Source organism: Nannospalax galili, unplaced genomic scaffold, assembly GCF_000622305.1.
Source record: "Nannospalax galili isolate Female #2095 unplaced genomic scaffold, S.galili_v1.0 scaffold178, whole genome shotgun sequence".
In the NCBI taxonomy this organism is placed as follows: domain Eukaryota; kingdom Metazoa; phylum Chordata; class Mammalia; order Rodentia; family Spalacidae; genus Nannospalax; species Nannospalax galili.
The window spans coordinates 2,380,911-2,394,637 of record NW_008341757.1 but is presented as its reverse complement, the minus strand read 5'-3'; the positions used below and the strand labels follow the sequence as shown (position 1 = coordinate 2,394,637).

Here is a 13,727-nt window from a genome sequence, read left to right as displayed (position 1 = left end):
GAACTCAACTATAGATGGGCCTGCCTCTGCCTCCAGAGTGCTGCTGTGATTAAAGGCATGTGCCACCAGGCCTTGCTGATTTTTTTATTTTATTTTATTTTATTATTTTTATTTTATGTGTATGAGTGTATTGCCTGCATGTAGGTAAGTCCAACTGTGTCATGCAATGCCCATGGAGGACAGATGGGCTGTCGGATCCCATGGAACTAGAGTTATGGACAGTTGTTAGCTGCCATGTGGGTGCTGGGATTCGATCCCGGGTCTTCTGTAAGAATAACCAGTGGTCTTAACCGCTGAGCCATCTCTCCTGCCCGTTTTTTTTTTTTTTTTTTAATACCAACTTTTAACTTTTTCTTAACTTTTATAGTATGTTCACATTCTCTATGACAAAGTAAAATACAGCACAAAGTTAAAAGAAAATAATTTGACGTAGTGAAGGTGAATCTTGACAGTTCTTGTGCTGAGGAAACCTGAGGAAGCAGGTGGTGAGGTGTCAGTGAAGGGTGGATGTTTCCCACAGCTGTAGAGCACTAAAGCCTCAGCAGTCTTAACAGTGTCTGCCCAGTTTGTTCAACAAGCTCCCCAAAGCTTTGAAGAAAACTAGGACTTTGAAATAAACTGTACTGTGATCCATGAGAGGTCTAACTGTGGAGAACTTCTCTTTCACACAGGGATAAACTTAAGGCTCTGTGCATCTTAATGAATCTTAGCTTTTCCCCCTACCCATTAACCCTGGAAACCTGCATATTCTATCCCTCAGGAGGGGTGCAGTCCGTGAATAAAACTTACCGGAAAGCCAAGCATGATAGCTCATGCCTATAATCCCAGCACTTGGGCTGAGGCAGGTTTGAGGCCATCCTGATCTACCTAGTGACTTCAGGCCAACCTGGGCTACAGACTGAGGCACCTTATCTCAAGATAAAGATGGGAGAAAATAAAACCCAAGGTAGAAAAATTCACGACTATTTATTTATTTGTTTGTTTGTTTGTTTATTTATTTATTTATTTTTATTTTTTGGTCCTTTTGAAGCAGGGTCTCCCTATAGCCCCAGCTGGCCTGGAACTCACTATGTAGACCAGGCTGCCCTTGAACTCACAGAGATCCACCTGCTTCTGTTCTGTCTCCCAAGTGCTGGGACTACAGGCATGTGCTACCATACCCGCCCAGCTTGACTTTGTGATTTTTGTCTAATGGAAATGAATCATTTTTATTAGTAAATAATTATTACTTGTTATAAGATTCTACTTGTGTGTTTGTTTTCTCTATACTTTTTTGTGTACATTCCTATTGTACAGCCTGTTAGAAAGAAAGTAAAAGACATTTTAAATGAATCTTAACTGACTTATAAGCAATAATAAATACCTCTCTTTTCTGTATGTCAGGACTTTGATTCTAATGACCGTAAAAATATTGGCATAAATGATCAATTACAAAAGATACGTTGTTTGCTAGCTTATTACCTATTTATTGTGAATTTAAATACTGAACATAAGTGTTCTTCAGTATCATCTAAATATTTTTATTTTCCAAATCAGAAATAGCTACTGTATTATGTTAAAATATGAAAATTGTGAATTCCCTTTGTTCACTGAAAACTTAGGTTTTCCAGATTGTTGGTGACATCAAATTTTTTGATGAATAAGGAGGTAAATAGAGAAATAATTGTAAAGTCCTGTTGACTTATACTGTATAAGAAGTAAATATTTGCCAGATGGAAGTGAACAAAATCAGTAAACAAATAGATATTTTAACCTAAGCTGCTAAGGGTGCACACACTGAAGCGGTTGGGGAATTTTGAAAAATGTATTTTAGTGTGGGTTGTACACTGAAAAGGAGAATGAACGAGCCATATACACAGCATCGGTCATGTGTGCTTGATAAGAATCAAGGCAGGTTATTTTAGATGAACTTCAAGTTTGTGATTTTATAACCACTACCATTTTAAACTGTGTTATGGTTACTTTGATTTGTGTAGTCTTTGTTTTCTCCACAGAATTACGAATGCCTTTTCATCCTGAAGAGGTAAAGGATCTGTAGATCCCAGAGATCCCATACCACACAGGTTTTCCGTGCATTGACCTCATGTGATTCACGGGAGCTTTGAGCAGTATTTCTTTCTGTACATTTATATATGCAGAAATGGCAGCCGAGTTTTTGAAGTGTTGTTTGATAGTATTGATCTGTACTGCTAAAGCATTATGTAGTTTGAAGAAGAAAATATTGGAACCTTAAGATTGCTAAGAATCTTGAATATTTTTGTTTTTGGTCTTTTTTTTTTTTTCATTTTGAGACAGGGTCTCCCTGTAGCCCCAGCTGGCCTGGAACTCACTATGTATACTAGGCTGGGCTCGAACTCACAGAGATCCGCCTGCCTCTGCCTCCCGAATGCTGGGACTAAAGGCCTGGCTAAGCATCTTGAATATTTTACAAACCACTTCCTGTCAAAGCCTGAGGTAGCATATGCCTTTCGGTGACAAACTTGACAGATTTTCATCCAGGTGCTTTTTTTTCCCCTCCTTTAACTTTGAGACTGGTGTAGCCATGACTGGCCAGAATTCACTATGCCAGTCAGACTGGCCTCAGATTTGTGGGACCCTCTCATTTCTGCTTTGTGAATGCTGAGATCACAGGCATGGAACACCTCACCCTCATGGATTGCTCCTACTTACAGAAAGCCTCCTACTTCATCAGTAGGTCTACTTTGGTTTCCTAGGGCTTAACCAATGAATTAGTTGATTCTTTGTGCTGAGCTAGAATTAGCCCTCCTGGAAATTTTACTTACATGTTTCTTTCCCATCATTACCCAGCCCTTAAGATAACTGTACATCATGGCATCTGTTTTTTATTTCTCACTGTGGCTCCAGATAACACTCAGTCACTCAGTTTCTTAAGATGATACTAGTAGTCCATAACTTTTGGATTTGTTGTTGTTGTTGTTGTTGTTGTCGTTGTTTGTTTTTTGAGACAGGGTCTCTCTGTAACCCCAGCTGGCCTGGAACTCGCTATGTAGACCAGGCTGGCCTTGAACTCACAGAGATCCTCCTGCTTCTGCCTCCCAAGTGCTGGGATTAAAGGCATGTGCAACCATGTCCAGCTTAAAATTATTTTTAAATTTATTTTAATTTTATATGTATAAGTGACATGTGGGTATGTAAGTGAACCATATATATGTAATGCCCATGGAAGTCAGAAGAGGGCATCAGATCCCCTGGAACTAGAGTTAAGGATGGTTGTTGGCTACCATGTGGATACTGGTAACTGAACCTGGGTCTTCTGCAAGAGTAGCCAGTGCTCTTAACTGCTAAGCCATCTCCCCAGGCCCTGATTGGCTTTTTGAGACAGCATCTCACTCTATGGCTCAGTCTGGCCTGGAACTCAGTACATAAGTATATCAGGCTCTCCTTTAACTCAAGGTTGTCTTCCTGTTTCAACCTCCCAAGTGTTGGGATCATAGGCATCTGCTACCATTCCAAACTTTAAAAAACGTATTTATTTCCATTTCATGTGAATGGGTGTTTTTTCTACATGTATATGTTGCCACATGTATTCCTGGTGCTCACAGAAGCCAGAAAAGCTAGTCAGCTCTCATTGAACTGGAGTTACAGATGGTTGTGAGCTGCCGTATGGGTGATCGGAACTGAACTTCTGTCCTCTGCTAGAGCAGGCCAGTGCTTTTACCTGATGAGCCATCTTTCCCGGCCCCCTCCCCCTTACCCTTTTTAAACTTGAAAATGGTTATAAGATCAAGGGGGATTGCATACACAGGTTAATAGTCCTAGTGACTTGTACTCTAACCAGCTGCAAGTGCCTGTTACTATCATCCAGCCCATTTCATTGACTTGCCTTTTGCAGATTCTTTTGATAAACTTTTTTTTTTAATATTTTATTTTATGTGTATGAGTGTATTGCCTGCATGTATGTGAGTGCACCCGTTTCGTGTAGTGCCGCGGAGGTCAGAAGAGAGCTTTGGATTCCCCTGGAACTGGAGTTAAGCACTGACGGTTCGTAGCCACCATGTGGGTGCTGGGAATCGAACCCGGGTCCTCTGCAAGAGCAGTCGGTGCTCTTAACCGCTGAGCCATCTCTCCAGCCCCAATAAACTTTTTTTTAAACTCAGGGCTTCCAGTGTCTCAGTTTCATCTTCCTCCATTTAAAGTTCAAAGTTTAAAGTTTAATACAGCAGATGGCAGAATACTTTGCCCTCTGCCACCCCATGCCAGCAATCACAAAAAACAATATAGTTATTTCATACTGTCTTACAATGTGCAAGTCACTCATCTTCAAAGTACTGGGATTACTGGTCATCTTACTGCCACAGCCTGCAAAGGGGTAATGAAAGAAATTTAAGTAAAATTTCAGCATTAGGTGGAAAGAAGACTAATCAGGGTAATTCTGAAAGAGAAGTCTGAGATGACAGACTTGTACAGTAACTCGAGGGTTTCAGTATGTGTCTTACTAGTGCTTAGAAAGTCTAGAAGGGGTAGAGTTTTAAAACATTGCCAACATAAATCTTTGACTAGATGTCTGCAGAGCTACAAAATATATGTTGGTGGTCTCGAATGACTTGGGCTGTTATCAAGGGTGTAAGAAAAGGAGGGGAGTATAAACTAATTCTTCATTTGATTTCTAACAATGGTCATTTTGTGTTATGATTACTAATATCCTTCTGAAAATACTATTAATTGTGGAAGGATAGGAATTTGCTGTCTTTAATTTACTGTTGTATATATCCTCAGAGTAAGCTCATAAGACATCCCACATGTATTTCTTGAAATTTCACTCAGTGTGCTTTGTCTTAAGGGAGAGAGGGAATTTAGTTTTCTTCTTTGTTTTTTCTCCTCCCTCCCTGTCTTTTTTCCCCTGTGTGTGGTGTGGGTATGCATGTTCACATGCCTGTGCACGTCTGTGTGAAGGCTTGAAGATGATGTGAGGAATCCTCCCTGATTGCTTTCCCACCTCATTCTTTGAGGCAACCCAGAGCTTGCCAGTGTGGCTAAGTAGATGGCTTACTCCAGATCCCAGCTCCACCTTCAGCGGCTACAGTTACAGGCCAGCTGCTGTGTTCACTTGGCATTTACGGCATTCTGGAGATCTGCATCCAGGTCCTCTTGCCTTCATGGCAAGTGATTTAACTGCTGAACCGTTCCATTAGACAGTAGGGGAAACTATTGAAAAGTGAGAAGAGTTGTATATCTTCTAAAAATACAATGTAGCTAGAACTTGGCCTACTAAAGGTATGAGGCTTTGATACACCCTTTTTATAGATTGATCAGTGCAATACTTATCCGTTGGATATTAGCATGACGCAGAAATTTTGTGTTTGTGTTTTCATAGATATATAGAAAAATATGCCTTATTGAAAAATATTTTTCAGAATGTAGTTAGCTGTGCAAAGTCCATATCAAGTTGAGTCCCTCTGGTCAGTGTTCATTCATCTGTTCTTTTCCTGCTCACATGCCCTCTTTTCCTCCCAAAATCAGTCATTGTAGGCCATGGAGCAGGAGAAATTCTGGGTTTCCTCCCCAGCACCAGCCTTTATGTTCTCCCTGCTAGAAGTTTTTGTTTGTTGTTCTTCTCTTTCTTTCTTTGCTTTTGTCTTCATAGTTGGTGAAATCCCCAGGTTTGCTTACAGTCTTCCATATGTTTAAAGGTGAGGAGTTTCCTTTTATAGGCCAAGCTAAAATGTAACTGAAATGCCTGTTTAACCCTTAACTGCCCTCACAGCATTATCACATTATTGGAAAGAACAGATTTTCTTTGGAAAGCCAGACAGTGTTGTGTTCCTTTTAGCCTCTGTTTACTTTCTCACCTCTGTTGATTTATTCAGCTTGTAACCTAGAAACCAACTAAAAAGGAAGGAAGTCAGAGATGTGTATTTCTGGGCAGTAACTGGAGTAGTTTCCTCTTCCTTTAGCCTAGTTTAGCAGCCAGAAAAGCCCTCTCATTCTACACCCACCAAAAAATAGAAAAAGAAATTAACTCTTTACTTTCCTTCCTTAATCCAGTAAGGAAGACATGAGCCATAAAAACAAATGGATACTTTTCCGTCTGAAACTTGGGGTCATCCATTCCCCAATCAGCTTTAGGAACAAGAGAGAATTAAGGAGACTTGGTATAAAACCTAGCAAGTTTCTATATCATTATTTCATTATTTTTGTGTGCTAGAAATCTGCCAGATTTCTACAACAAACTCACATTAATATATTTGCAAACATGTCAGAGTGCCCAGTTAAGCATTCCATGCCTCCAGTTGGTTGTACTTCTATACACCCTTGTTTTGCTTCAAGAATTGACCAGTTAGTATCTCAATAGAGGCCTTTTTGCTTTATTTTGACCATGATATAATTTGAAATATCTTTTTTAAATGAATGTTTTCTCAGTGATGTTAATCACTTTGATTTTAAGTAATAGTACATTCTTTACTAGGAATATATGACTTGTAGCAATTGGTGTTTTGTTTTGTTTGAGAGCGGGTCTTTCTCTAGCCCCAGCTGGCCTGGAACTTGCTATGTAGGTCAGGCTGGCTTCCATCTCACAGAAGTTCACCTGCTTGTCTCCTGAGTGCTGGGATTAAAGGCATGTCTACCATACCCTGCTGGCAATTGGATTGTTAATGTGAGTTTTTTTGTGTGCTGTTGATCTTTTTGGTGGGATGGGAGAGGTCTGATAACACTCAAGGGGCAAAGATAGAGGGCTGGAGAGATGGTTCAGTGGTTAAGAACGCTGGTTGATCTTGCAGAAGACCCGGGTTTGAATCCCAGCACCCACGTGGCAGCTAACAACTCTCTGTAACTCTAGTTCCAGGGGATCCGATGGCCTCTTCTGTCCTTGAGGGCATTGCAGGACACGGGTGCACTTACCTACATGCAGGCAATACACGCATACACATAAAATAAAGAGAAAAAAGGGGGACAAAGATAGTTCCTGCTATTGTTGTTTTGAGACAGTATTATTGTTTTGTATCTCTGGCTGTCCTAGAAATTGTTACATAGACCATGCTAGCCTTGAACTCACAGAGATCTTTCCACCTCTCCAGTACCACCTAGTCTGGCACAAATAGTCTTTTTTTAAAAGCCTGTGTCAAATATAATCAAACCTGAGTGTATACTGCAGTATTACAAGATGGATCTTGTGAAATACTAAACTCATGCTACTGTGTACAGTACATTGTAGAAATGTAGTATAAAATATACTTAATTTTGATAATTAAAATAATACTAAGCAATATTAAGCGTTTGCTGTCTCTCTCTTTGGCAAGTCTCAGAACGAGGTCGCCATATCACTGCAGTGGTTTCCCTCTGCAACTTACGTGACCGGAGTTTTTACTTTCCCTCTTCTCTGTGCATATCCAGGTGGTTATCAGTGAGTTATTAGGACGGTGTATTGTGATTCAATCTTTACTTGACAGCATTATTTAAAGTACTTTATGGTGGAGTTCTGTTTTTGTACCCTTCATGGTCTGTATGTAAGGTGTTATATTTTAGCACAGCCCATGTGTTATAGATAGAACTGTATTTTAGTTACATACTTTGGACATTCACTGCCCATCTCTTCCTCTTCAGCCTGGTCTACATCGCAAGTTCCAGGCCAGCCAGGGCTACAGGGAAACCCTGTCTCAAAAAGACCAAAAAAGAAAAAAGGAAAATAAAAATCACACAGAATTACATTTTTTTAAACCAATATAACCAAAATATTATTTCATTCTCTCTCTCTCTCTCTCTCTCTCTCTCTCTCTCTCTCTCTCCTTTTCTCTTCTCTTCCTCCCTTCCCCTCCTCTTTTCTTTTCTTTTTTTGTCTTTTTGAGACAGGGTCTCCCTGTAGCCCCAGCTGTCCTGGAACTCACTATGAAGACCAGGCTGGCCTTGAACTCACAGAGATTCACCTGCCTCTGCCTCCCAAGTGCTGGGATTAAAGGTGTGAGCCACCACACCCAGCTCCAAAATATTATTTCAAATGTAATCAGTATGAATTTATGATGCATCTTAGCTCCATCTCAGTGTGTATTTTGTCCAGACAGCACATATCTTACCTCACATTAACTAAATTTCAGATGCTCAGTAGTCATATATGCTTGGACAGTGTAATTCTAGATTTTCCATGGAAGTTAAGAATATATGTTAAGCTGGTATGGCATGCCTTTAATACCAGTACATGGGAGGCAGAAGCAGGAAGATCTTAAATATAGGTTAAGAAACTTCAGAAGGGGCCAGGGAGATGACTTTGCTAGTGAAAGCTGAGTTTCCTCTCTACAGCCTAAGGGGGAAGAAAAGCACCGATTTCCAAAGTTGTCCTCTGACTTTCATGTGTGGGCTGTACACCCTCACACACAACAATCACAAGATTAGAAAGAGTAGTTTATGCTTTCAAATTATAGCATAATTACATTTTTATAAATAATGAAAATGTTTCATCAGTTTTAAATCCACCAAAATATATTTTACCAGTTTCCTTTTTAATAAAGTGCTTCTGAGATTGTGTTGTTTTATTTCACTTTGTTACCTCAAATTTTTGTTCTTGTTTGAGACAGGGTTTTGCTAGACCAGGCTGACCTTGAACTCAGAGCAATCACCTGTGTCCTGGGATTAGAGGCCTGAACCACCCCCACACAGTGTCCTCAGTCCCTTCCTCCCTCCTTCCCTTCTTCCCTCAGTCCCTCTTCCTCCTGCCCCCAGCCTTCCTTTCTTATTTTCTGTTTGGTTTTTTTGGGGGGGGGTCTTTGCCCAGGCTGTTCTTCAACTCACTCTGTAGCTGAAGATGGCTGACCTGATCCTTGAACTTCTGCCTTCCTTATCACGGGTTATAGGCATGAACCGAGTTCAAATTCTTTTTAATTTGATTTTTCTGAGTATTTTAAAGCTATATATATACACACACACACGTGTATATATAACCTTTGATTGAAGATACACAAAGTAATTTTGGGGGCGCTTAAAGTTACACTTTAGTTTTTCTGACTTCATATTAACGCTTTTGTGCTTTTTCACCTTGGTCAATCTGGAAAGCAAAAACTTTGTATTTGGGTTTGCTTTATGAAGGAGTCAGTACACTTGGGCTCTCCGTCTCGCCATAGTCTGTCTTTGTCTGTTGTTGAAATTATGAGCCAGTCTACGGCCGCAGCCAAATGAGTAATCACCAGTAATGTGACTCGTGCTGGAAGTGACTCCATCAGCACCTGTGACGGGGGATTAGTTACAGTTTACGGAGCGCCGCCTCTTCCTCCTCCGCGCCCGGAGCCAAGAGCTCCTCGCCGGGCGTTTGCGCTGCCCCGTGCCCGGCGCTCGGTGCGGACGGACGGACGGACGGACGGACGGACGGCGGGGAGCGCTCGGCCTGCTCGCTCTCCCGAGCGTCTCACGGTTATGTAAGCGGCCCCGCGACAATCCCCTGACCCCGATCGGAGGACGCGGTGGAGCTGCAGCCGCAGCATCTCGCTGGCACCGCCGAGCCCATGACAAAGGGCAGGCTGTAGTCCGCGTCGCCCCGCCGAGCTGGGCCGCCCGGGACCGGCGTCTGGTCGGAGCTCGTGGGGCTGCAGCCTCCGCCGCCCCGGTCCGCGCCTTTCCGGTGTGCGATGACGCCGCTGCCGGGGAGCCCAGAACCGCCGGCCGGGAAGCCTCGGCCTGGGGTGTCCGAGGACTGAGGACCGGCTCGGGCTCCGTCCGAGGCCGGAGACGTCGGCTCTGCCGCCGCCCTGCGCCGCCCTGGCCTGGACCGCCGAGATTCCGGACTTCGGAGCTGCCGGGAGCCAAGTGCGGTCTGTATCTTCTGCTTCCTCTTCTTTGTCTTCATTGACGTTTGGTTTTGCTTCTCAGCCTTACGAACGAGGCCCTTGCCGTCCGTAGTTGTGAGTTGGGTGTTCTTAGCTTTAACATTAAAAAGCCGTTTAGAAAGGTTTACTGTGTTGGTAGTAATTTAGTAATGCTACGAAGGTTAATTCAAAAACCAGACTTTAAGGATTGTGGCAGATATGCTTCAAATTGGACTACACCGTTTTAAGGGAAGTAGGGTTCTTGTTTGGTGAAGGTTTGTTTTTTTGGTGGTGCTGGATTCCCTTCCCCGCCCCCAGCTTGTTTCTAACAGTGTCGTGTTCTCTGTATAGACCTGCTTGGGTGGGAATTTAGACTTTGTTCTTTCGAGTAGCTCCAGTCGAACTTTTTCCTTTATTGTAGGCTAGACCTTGACTGAAAAGGTAGCCAGATTGTCCTCAGCTCCAGTATTTTCCTTTGTTGAGATTTATACCAGTGTTTTTGTAGTTAATGGGGTAGGGTTTTTTTTTTTTTTAAGCCTGAAAAAGGAATTGTTAAATGTTAACCAGAGATTGTTAGAAACTCAGACTGCAGACATAAACTCCATGAATTTCCTGTTAAATGTTAGTGAGCTTTAACATGGTTTGTTTGAGCAGCTGAGTTGTATTTGAGAACTGTAGCTGATTTATTTAAAAATGTTTTTCGGGGAGGGCTCATCTGTTCGCCTCGTCCTCATGTGAATGGAATGTGGTGCAGCGTCGAGCCTCAAACAGGACGCAGTTGTTCTAAGCATCCTTCCTATAGCGCGGTAGGCCTTACTAGAAATGGGGGCTCTCAACTGGGTTTATTTTGGCTTTAGACTATTTTTAAACTTTGATTAACACTAACAAATGACCTTAAGAGAAGTCTTAATCCACTAATAAAATTGAAAAAGTGTTTTGTTTCAATTAAATGTTAAATTTTAAGTTAGTGATTTTCATTTCGGTTTTCAAAGTCTTTTGTGATTAGGGCTGCTTTCTACTGTGGTTTTCGTCCGGCTGTAGCTCTTGCTTCCCCTTAGGCTGTGGAAGTTCCTCTTAGTACCTTCTTTAGAGTCTTGAATTAGTTATGCATGAGTTCTAGTTCTTTACATTCCAATGCACCTACAGAGAGGTTTTCACTGCGAATTCTTTGTAACAGCTACAGGATCCATTTGTTTTCATTTTACTATGAACGTGTTTACTTGTTAGGTACAAAAATTAATATGGTTACATTGTTGATTTGCCACTTACTAAGAAATTATGTATTTTACTGTGTTTCATGTTGTTTGCAGTTTTTATTTTTCATACAATGAGATCTTTACAGATCTTTACTGTTGGTAACTTAATATACTTAAAACTTACACTATCAAAGTATCTATACTTGATGAGAATACATTTTTAATTTAAATATAATTGTACATTGTGGCATTTAACTTGCAGCCTTTTTATTTAAGTGGTATACATTTTTGTTAGCCACATTTTTACCAAAGGTTTTCAATTAAAAGCCTTAAAACTTGAAAAATTAATTTGTTTCACATAGAAATTAAACCCTTTTCCTGCTTAACTGACAGTAATTTAAATTGTGTGTTAACTTGTTTACCCCTAAAATGACCACCTAGAAATGGAGAGCTCTTGAGAAGATCTTCACAAGAATGTTTTTGATATTATAAAATGACTGTGTCTCTTAGGAAATGCAAACGACCTGTATTATTTGCGTAAGAAAGAGGCACTTAAGACTACGTTTACTTGTGTCAAATCCTGCTAAACTGAATTGTGTCTTTAGCCACTTAGATAATATCTTCTGTGGATCATTTTTGTTAACATTTATGAGTCAACCAGATGTTTTAAAAAGAAATCGTATCCAAAGATTAAAAGTCCTCTTTAGACAGAGCCAGTGTTTTCTTATTTACTAGAAGCTAAACTGACAGAAGTATAACATTGAAAACATTTTTTTCCTTAGGTAAGACAAACGAAATTGGTGTCTTTTTCGTATGCCCATTTCCTATAGTCAGATAGCATGAACTTTGTTAAAGTGGAAGTGCTCTTGGAATTCTTAAAAACTTTGTCATTACTTAACCAAAATAACGATAGGGTTTTGTGAAATACTAATTTTAGGAATCTAGGGTCAGCAAACAATACCAGATAACAGTAGAAGACAGTTGGATAGTAATGTACGACTTTTCTAGTTTGAAAATGGATTTCTCACACGAAATACTTCTGATAAATATGTCCTACTTAAAAGGTTAGCCTGAGACATAGGAGAATGTTATTATGATTACATTTAAATGAACTATGCAATTAAGGAATTCTTTGGTTTGTCAGTTGGTTGGTTCTGAGGATCTAACCCAGGTCCTCTGGTGCATGCAAATTAGCACATGTTCTTTACTGACCAATACTCAGAGGTCCTGGAGTTTTTAATTATTTCAATTAAATGCTATTTATTCATGAATTCACTCTATTGATTATAGAGAAAGAAGGTATACTTAAAGTATTTGTTTATGCTCTTGTTCTCTAGGGCTACAGAATGCAGTGAATCTACTCAAGTCCTTTTAGGAATTTTTTTATATGCATAAGAATTTTTTATATGTAGAAGTTACCTCCTCTGGGGATGTTAAGACAGGGTCTCAACATGTAGCCCTGGTGACTGCCTTGAAACTGAATATGCAGACTAGGCTGACCTCAAATTCACAGAGAATCAGCTTGATCTGTCCCTCCAGAGCTGGGATTAAAGGCTTGTGCCACCATCCCTGGACAAGTGTTAACTCTTTAAGAGCTTCTTCAAACTAAAAATCTTGACATTTTCCCCAGAGTATTTTATATTTCTTTAAGACAATACTAGAAAGGGTAAACACAAACACAGTGGCTTTGGGATTCCTGAAAATGATTACTCTATGTAAAAAGCTTTGTTTTGTGGCCAGATCATCACAAATTTCTTCTGGGATGTAGACAATTAAAGAAGCCCAATTGAATAATTACATATTTTAGACTTTGATTCATTTATAGGAAAGCCACTGTTTCTAAGATGGTAGAAGTTGCTAGGTGGGGTGGCGTACACCTTTAATCCCAGCACTTGGGAGGCAGAGGCAGGTGGATCTCTGTGAGTTCAAGGCCAGCCTGGTCTACATAGTGAGTTCCAGGACAGCTGGGGCTACAGGGAGACCCTGTCTCAAAAAAACCAAAAAAAAAAAAAAAGAGGGTAGAAGTTGGAACTGGAGAAATGGTAAAGAGTACTGGCTGTTCCTGCAGAGGGCCCTGGTCGGGTTCCCAGCACCCACATGACAGCTAACAAGTATCCTTAACTCCAGTTCCAGGGGGATCCGACACCCTCTTCTGACCTCTGCTCATTGCAGGACAGGGGTACACTTACACACATGTAGGCAAAAACTTGTATACATGGAATAAAAATAATTTGTAAAATAGGTATTTTTAAAGATGGTAGAATTTTGCTTTCATTTTTAAGCTTTTAGAATAATATCCTACATATATAACTACATTTAATTTTTTTTTTTTTTTTGGTCACTTACACACATGTAGGCAAAAACTTGTATACATGGAATAAAAATAATTTGTAAAATAGGTATTTTTAAAGATGGTAGAATTTTGCTTTCATTTTTAAGCTTTTAGAATAATATCCTACATATATAACTACATTTAATTTTTTTTTTTTTTTTGGTCTTGAACTCACAGAGATCCACCTGCCTCTGCTTCCCAAGTACTGAGATTAAAAGTGTGTGCCACCATGCCTGATTTAGCTATATACTCTTATCCCACCCAAGCCTTCCCTGAGCATCCAACCCCAAGTTGTGGGCTTGATTGGAATATCAGTTTTCCTTGACAAGAAGAAGTTCTTCAGAGAACAACTTAGTGGTCACAACATACAAACAATAGGTTCACAATATACAAACAAGCTAACAATAATGTCCCAAAAGAATTTTTCAGCTTTGAAGATTTATATTTCAA

The 13,727-nt window shown here is 40.4% G+C and overlaps 1 protein-coding gene across 3 annotated transcripts in view; it reads left to right on the top strand.

Moving 5' to 3' along the window:
* Jmjd1c (jumonji domain containing 1C) overlaps positions 1-13,727 on the top strand; it is a 144,448-nt gene that overhangs the window by 44,397 nt on the left and 86,324 nt on the right. The window contains exon 1 of one of the 3 annotated variants that reach the window (XM_029565530.1): positions 9,288-9,755. The exons of 1 other annotated variant lie outside the window; for it this stretch is intronic. The gene's annotated coding sequence lies outside the window, so the exon portion shown is untranslated. Of the gene's footprint in view, positions 1-9,287; positions 9,756-13,727 lie in introns of those variants that run through there. One more of the 3 variants, XM_029565531.1, reaches the window with a different exon arrangement.